The sequence below is a fragment of the Rattus norvegicus genome, chromosome 16 (assembly GCF_036323735.1).
Source record: "Rattus norvegicus strain BN/NHsdMcwi chromosome 16, GRCr8, whole genome shotgun sequence".
NCBI classification, from domain to species: Eukaryota; Metazoa; Chordata; class Mammalia; order Rodentia; family Muridae; genus Rattus; species Rattus norvegicus.
In genome coordinates this window covers 17286215-17292214 of record NC_086034.1, presented here as the reverse complement: position 1 = coordinate 17292214, position 6000 = coordinate 17286215, and positions in this window count along the sequence as shown.

Sequence of the window (6000 nt, the reverse complement as noted above, 5' to 3'; positions counted from 1 at the left end):
TCAAGTTCTTTTTCTTTATTCAGCCTCAAAATGCAGCAGAGTCTGTTCTAGAGACGGCCCAGGCCTCCAGGGATCGGAGATGGGGCCGAAGCCTGGGATGCAGGGCCAAGTGTATCTGACTCCTCCAAGATAAGTGGGAAGGTACACACCTGTGCGGAAGCTGAGGCAGGAGGACCACTGGTTCCAAGCCTGCCTGAACTACCAGAGTGAAACCAAGAAGAAAGGAAGGAAATGAAGAAGAGAGGAGAGAGAGAATGGGGAGGCAGAGGAGGAGGGAGGGGAGGAGAGGTAGGGATGTGGAGAGAGGAGGGAGAGAAAGGGGAGGAGAGGAGAGGGAAGAGGAGGGGAGGGGAAGGCAGAGGAGGGAAGGGGAACCCCTGTTGCCATTCAGCCACCTCCACTATTAGGAACGTGCTGCCAAGAGGACCAAGTGATCCTGGGGCCCCACATTCATCCTGACTTTTCACAGTAGCTAAAATTTGGAGGCAGGAGGAAAGGCCATAAGCCCTTGACCGTGGACAGGCCTGGTGTCAGGATTGCAAACTGTCTATAAACCTCAGTGGTTTCTGGTCTGGAATTGGCTCCCAGAGCAGCTGGATTACAGAGAAGCGGCCTTTTGCCCTCCAGCCCAAGGCATGGGTATCACACATTCTGGCCGGACAGACTTAATGGAAATAAAAATCCTCCCAGCCTATTTTGGGAAGGAGGTGTGACAGCTGCTGGCTGGCCTATGGTTTGGGGGTCATTGCCAGGACAGGTTGCCATGGCGTCTGCAAACAGGTGCCAGAACTCTGACGACGGCCTGGTCTTAAATTCAGGCTAATTTTAGCAGGATTCAAGTTTGGTCACTTCTATTGTCTGATATTGAGAATGGGGTTCTTTATATTGTTTTAAAAATTATGTTTAGCATTGGGGGAATAGTTTAATGGTAGAGCCTCTGCCTAGAATCCCCCGTGAGGGGCTGGAGGCATGGCTCAGGGGTAGATCACTTGTCTAACATTTGTAAGGCCCTGAGCTCCATCTATGCCACACACACCAAAAGATAAACATCCACACTGTGAAGCTCAGTGACAACTGATTTGATTTTTGTTGTGTTTGTTTTAGGACGGTGTCTCACTATGTAGCCCTGACTGGCCTGGAACTATGTAGACCAAGCTGGCTTTGAACTCTCAAAGATACGACTGCCTCTGCCTCTGCCTCCTGAGTACTGGGAGTAAGACGTGCGGCCCCACTGTCTGGCCTCACTGTGTAGCCCTGGCTGGCCTGGAACTCTGTGGACCAGCTGGCCATTGACTCGGCACACTGAGAAGCCCTCACCACCTGCTTCCAGAACTCTCTTCCTTTTAGAGGGAACGACGGAGCCCTGGACCTTGGCATGCTCAGCTAGTGTTCTACAGCAGAGCCCTGCCTCTACAGCTCGCCCCATCGAGAGAAACGAAGTTGTTACTCCCTCCCTCGCTCCGTTCCTCTGCCCTTTCTACCTTATTAATTTGGCAGCTCTATAGATGTCCTGGGAGCTTATAGTGTGTTTCCCCACTGCCCTGTTTCACTTGGACGAATGTCCTCCAAGATTAGCTGACTTTTTTTTTTTTTTTTTAGCCCAGGTTGTCTCCAATTTGTGGTGGACCTGCCACTGCCTCCTAGGGCCGGGATGACAGGTGTGCACTCTTTAAAGATGAGCAAGGGACACGGGAGGATTTGGTTCAGTACCAGCCAGCCCTACACCTGGCACACAGTATGCAACTCCCCTCCCTGTTCCAGGCCCCAATCCAGCAACACTGCACACATGGGTGGGTGCCAAGCCTGGCTTCTGCCCAGAGGCGGCTGGGAAAAGTCCCAGCTCAATTAGCAAAGGAAACTAACTTCTAATTGAGCTGCTGGAAGCTAGAAGAGAGGTCAAAGGGAAGGTCAAACACTGGATGTTGAGGGGGTCTCTGCGGGAAGCCTGGGTTTGCTCATAACCAGCAGTGACCTGGTGAACTCCTAGGCAAAGGAAAATACTGAAACAGGGAGAGACTCTATAAGCACACACCCAACACATCCAATCTGGTTCCCAAGTCTGGGGTGCTGCCTGCCAAACGTAGGACAGGCCGAGTTCTATTCTAAGGGCCACAGAGCACAGATACCCAACAATATACTCAGTATATGTGGAGCCCAGCTTCTGTCCTCAACAAACACACAAACGTGGCTTCTCACTTTTGTCTTTAAATGAAGTAGTATTGGCACACAGCCCCTGACTACTACACCTTGTCTAGATCACAACAGCAGGGTTCAAACATTTCAGTTTCTTGGGTGGGTGTGTGTGTGTGTGTGTGTGTGTGTGTGTGTGTGTGTGTGTGTGTGTGTGTGTGTGTGTGAGAGAGAGAGAGAGAGAGAGAGAGAGAGAGAGCGCGAGCGCGAGCGCACGCATGCACCAGCCAACCATTTTTAACTCCAGATCCGAGGGATCTGGTGCCCTCTTCTGGCCTTTTCATGTATTGCATGCATATGAAGCACAGGCACATACGGGCAAAATACACATAAAATACAGACGAACCTGGGTTGGAGAGATGGCTCAGTGTTTAAGAGCACTGACTACTCTTCCAGAGGTCCTGAGTTCAAATCCCAGCAACCACATGGTGGCTCACTATCATCTGTAATGGGATCCGATGCCATCTCGTGTGTCTGAAGACAGCGACAGTGTACCCACATACCTGAAATAAATAGGTAAATCTTAAAAAAAAAAAAAAATAAACAAACCTGGATATCATTTAAAAAGATTATTTCTCTTTCTTAAAAATGAAATTTAAAAATGTATATGGGTGCTTTCGCCTGCATGTGTATCTGTGCGCTGTGTGTATGCAGGAGGCCAGGAAAAGGCATCTGATACCCTGGGATTGCAATTATGGATAGGTGAGAACTGCCATGCAGGTTCTGGGAATTGAACCCAGGTCCTCTGCAAGAGCAGCGAGTGTGTGCTTAATCACAAAGCTACCCTTCAAACCCCTCTTTTTTCCTCACCTTTTCTTGGATTTCTGGGAATAGAACCTAGGGACTCACACATGTTAGGCAGATGCGTCGTACACTGGCATCCCAGCTCTCTCCTTGCTTTTAGTTTGGATGCATGGTCTCACCCAGGCTAACTCTGAATTCTTTAAGTTTTTTTTTTCTTTTTTTCGGAGCTGGGGACTGAACCCAGGGCCTTGCGCTTGCTAGGCAAGCGCTCTACCGCTGAGCTAAATCCCCAACCCCTATTTTAGGCACATTTCTAAGGAAACTTGGGTAAAGACTGCTGTCTAGCTTTATTGCTAATGTGATAGGATTTAAAATCACCATGGAAACAAACATCTGGTCACATCTGTGAGGAAGTCTCCAGGTGGAAGACATGCTTACCTTAAACATGGCCACCACCACTGCGTGGCCTGAAGCCCTGGACTTCAGGAGAGGCAGCCCGAAGAGCACAGGCTCATGCCCTGTCCTTCCTGACTGTGGACACTGCCTGCCTGCCTGCTTCCGGCTTCTGCCACTGGAATGTTCCCACCACAGTGGGCTGCACGCTGGAACTGTGAGCCTGGATAGTAAGAGATCCTGATGTTTCTTCAGTGTGACAAGATCGTGATATTGTGAAGAATTTCCTATTTTTTTTTATTTTATTTATTGAAAATAGATTTTTCTCCCTCATTCAATATATCCTGATCACAGTTTCCCCTCCTCCTGCTCCTCCCACTTCCTCCTCCTCTCCACTCCCATCCAGATCCGTTCCCTTTCTGTTTCTCTTTAAAAAAACAAACAGGGGGTTGGGGATTTAGCTCAGTGGTAGAGCACTTGCCTAGCAAGCGCAAGGCCCTGGGTTCGGTCCCCAGCTCCGGAAAAAAAAACAAAAACAAAAAACAAACAAACAAACAAACAACAACAACAACAACAACAAAAACCCAAACAGGTGCAGGACTGGAGAGATGGCTCAGTGGTTAAGAGCACTGTTTGTCCTTCTAGAGGTCCCAAGTTCAATCCCCAGCAACTATAGGGTGCCTCACAACCATCTGTGAATGGGAGCTGATGCCCTCTTCTGGCATGGATGTGTACATGCATATAGAGCACTCATACATAAAATAAAAATACATAAATCTTAAAACAAACAGGTGTTTAAGGGATAATAATAAAATACAACAAGGTAAAAACTATCATCTCAAAAAACTATCTCAAACTATCTTGATCAAAACAAGCCAACAGAAGAAGAGCCCAAGAGAAAGCACAAGAATCAGAGACCCATACTTCAACTACACTTAGGAATCCCATAAAAACCGGAAACCACAGTAGAGGCACAGAGGGCCTGGTGCAGACCGATCTCTGCAAGTTCCTGTGAGCCTTGCAAATGTTAATCAGAGGGCTTTGCTCTCTGGTGTCCTCCAGCATCCTCTCTTCATCCTCCTTTTCCACAGGGTTCGCTGAGCTCTGAGGGAGGATAGCCCACTGTAGGATATCTCAAGGTCTCTCACCCTCTGCACACTGTCTAGTCGTTGGTGCGTATCAGTCCTGTTCTCATCTGCTGCAGCAGGAGCTTCTCTGGTGACGGCTGGACGAAGTACTGATTGATGAGGCTAGCAGGTGTCATTAGCAGTCATTTTACTGCTACTTTTTAAGGTCAGGGTAAAACCAAATACTACTAGACATTATGCAGTGAGCAAGAGACCTGGGAACATTTGACCTAAGATGGGGTGCCCACAAACTCGGATTCATGGTCACCCAAACAGTGTCAGTTATGGGCTCCATCTTGTGAACAGCCTTCGGTTAAATCAGAAGTTGGTTGGTTTCTCCCGCAAGCCTTGCGGCTCTTGCCCTAGCACGCTTTTGTTTTTGTTTTTGTTTTTTCTTTTTTCTTTTTTTCGGAGCTGGGGACCGAACCCAGGGCCTTGCGCTTGCTAGGCAAGCGCTCTACCACTGAGCTAAATCCCCAATCCCCCTAGCATGCTTTATAGGCAGGACACCACTGTAGATCAAAGATTGGTGTTCGTGTTTCTCCTTTGGTAGCCCGCTGTGTACCTCCCAGTACCAGAGACTCCGTCACACTGTGAGGAAGGCTCGGTGCAGGCACTGGATCCATGTCACCACGTCCCGTGAATTGGGCAGATGTTCTCTTCAGCAATGGAGCCTTGCCAACACTTTGTTTAGCTCAGCCTATGTCTTAGCAACAGGTTGGGTTGTTGGGGATTTTCATGAAACCCCTTTGGCTAACAACTCATTTAGATGCAGCCAAATTCCAGCACTGGAAGCTCCATTTGGTGACAGTGTCCCATTTGGCTCTGTGTCCCCATTACTTGAATGTTGTGGTTTGCCTTGGAGTTCTCTCTGAATTTGTAAAATAAAGGCAAGAGCGCAAGATTTGGGCAGAGGGAGGAGTCGGGAGCGAGAGGGGAGGAGTCAGGAGAGGGGAGGAGTCAGGAGAGGGGAGGAGTCAGGAGAGGGGAGGAGTCAGGGGAGGAGAAAGGAAAGAAGCGAGGAGAGAGTTGTTGTGGGAGAAGGAGAAGCTGGAGACCTGGCAAATAAAAGGTGCAAGGGATAAGGGATTTGGGAGCTAGGAATAGGACAGTGTAGGGTGGATCTGCCCAATCTAGATGCTAGATTGTTTTCATATTAATTGAGTTGCGTTTTCTTTGTACTGGCCGATTCGGGTTGGAGAGGAAACTGCAACAAACTGCAACAAAATGGCGCCCAAAACGTATCCATTAGAACTCAACTAACCTGAGATAAAAGTTTACTTCCCTCTCACCCCCAGAATAGGGCTCTGATAGAGATCTAGGCAGGAGTACTGGTGGATTGGGAGTTTACTGGGTCTGAGGGGTCTACGGAGAACTGCAGAGAGGCTCCCTGCCCCAAACCCCAGACAGAGAGCTACAGCTGAGGGCATCATCTAGAATCGAGGAAAGGGATAGGAGAACCTAGAGCACAACTGCCTGTGAGGGAGTTTTCTGGCCGGCACATTGAACAGGATTCCTGAGATCACCACAGGACCAAGCAAAGCCG